The sequence below is a fragment of the Pseudophryne corroboree genome, chromosome 1, assembly GCF_028390025.1.
Source record: "Pseudophryne corroboree isolate aPseCor3 chromosome 1, aPseCor3.hap2, whole genome shotgun sequence".
NCBI lineage: Eukaryota > Metazoa > Chordata > Amphibia > Anura > Myobatrachidae > Pseudophryne > Pseudophryne corroboree.
Window position 1 is genome coordinate 471,450,503 of NC_086444.1, and position 1,726 is coordinate 471,452,228.

Here is a 1,726-nt window from a genome sequence, read left to right on the forward strand (position 1 = left end):
ATCTTAGGGTGGGTACACACCAGAACTACGGGCAACTGTCCTTATGGTCGGGCCGAACTCCCTTTGACCCAGGCCATGCAAGTTGGCCGTACACACTACACAGGATATAATGAACAAAGGAACGATGCCTCCTTCTGTCCTTCATTACACTGAACGGCCGGGCATAAGATATTATCTGATTGGCTGACTAGAAAATGTTGCATGTAAACTGCGGGAGCATGCTATTGTGCATACACACTAGACCACAGGTTCTCAAACTCGGTCCTCAGGACCCCACATGGTGCATGTTTTGCAGGTCTCCTCACAGAATCGCAAGTGACATAATTAGCTCCACCTGTGGGCCTTTTAAAATGTGTCAGTGAGTAATTAATACACCTGTGCACCTGCTGGGTTACCTGCAAAACATGCACTGTGTGGGGTCCTGAGGACCGAGTTTGAGAACCACTGCACTAGACTATGGCGATGATTTAGCGTTCCAATATGGCAAATCATCTCAATATCATTCTAGTGTGTACCGACCCTTAGACATAGAGATTGGTTTACCAAGAGGTGTTTACTGTACCTGTGCTTTCCAATGCCCAATTTGTTTGGGATAAATTCTTAAAATTGTTGATGTTTTTTATTTTCTTCAACACTGATTAAACTTTTGAAGTGCTCATAGATCTAATAAGATCGCATATAACTTAGGGGCCTATTTACCTAGCCTTGGTGAGAGATAAAGTGGACTGAGTTAAAGTACCAGTCAATCAACTCCTAAAAGTAATTTTTAAAACACAGCATGTAACATGGCAATTAGGAGCTGCCATGGTACTTTATCTCCATCCTAGGCATAGTAAATAGCCCCCATAATGTACCAGGCAATCAGCTCCTAACTGCCATGTTACAGACCGTGGTGGTCATTCAGAGTTGATCGCTAGCTGCAGTTGTTCGCAGCGCAGTGATCAGGCTAAAAAACGGCAGTTCTGCACATGCATATGCGGTGCAATGCGCACACGCAACATATGGGCACAACGAACGATGTAGTTTTGCACAAGGTCTAGCGAAGCATTTCAGTCGCACTGGTGGCCGCAGTGTGATTGACATCAAGTGGCCGTTTCTGGGTGTCAACTGACCGTTTTCAGGGAGTGTTCTGAAAAACGCAGGCGTGCCAGGAAAAACGCAGGCGTGGCTGGGCGAACGCTGGGTGGGTTTGTGACGTCAGAACAGGAACTGAATAGTCTGAAGTGATCGCAAGCGCTGAGTAGGTTTTGAGCTACTCAAACTGCACACAAAAAAAACAAAATTTGTAGCCGCTCTGCGATCCATTCGTTCGCACTTCTGCTAAGGTAAAATACACTCCCAGTGGGTGGCGGCATAGCGTTTGCACAGCAGCTAGCGAGCGATCAACTCGGAATGACCACCTGTGTTTAAAAAAAAAAAAAAAAAAAAAAGACAGGAGCGCCAAGGCATAATAAATAGACCCCTTAAACCTTTACCAAACAAATGCCTTGAGGGGGGGAATGTAGTAGGGTGTGAGAATCAGAAAGTAAGATATTTTGTGAAACGTCTCCTCCTGTTTTTTGTTTTAAGGAGGCAACCATGTTCATGGCAAAACCAAGTTGATTTTGACATGGACATGGTTGCCTCTTTAAAACAAAAAACAGGAGGAGAACTTTCACAAAATCTCTCACACCCTATTACATCCCCCTCCCTTCCCCCCTTAAGTATTATTTGTTGGCCTGACCCC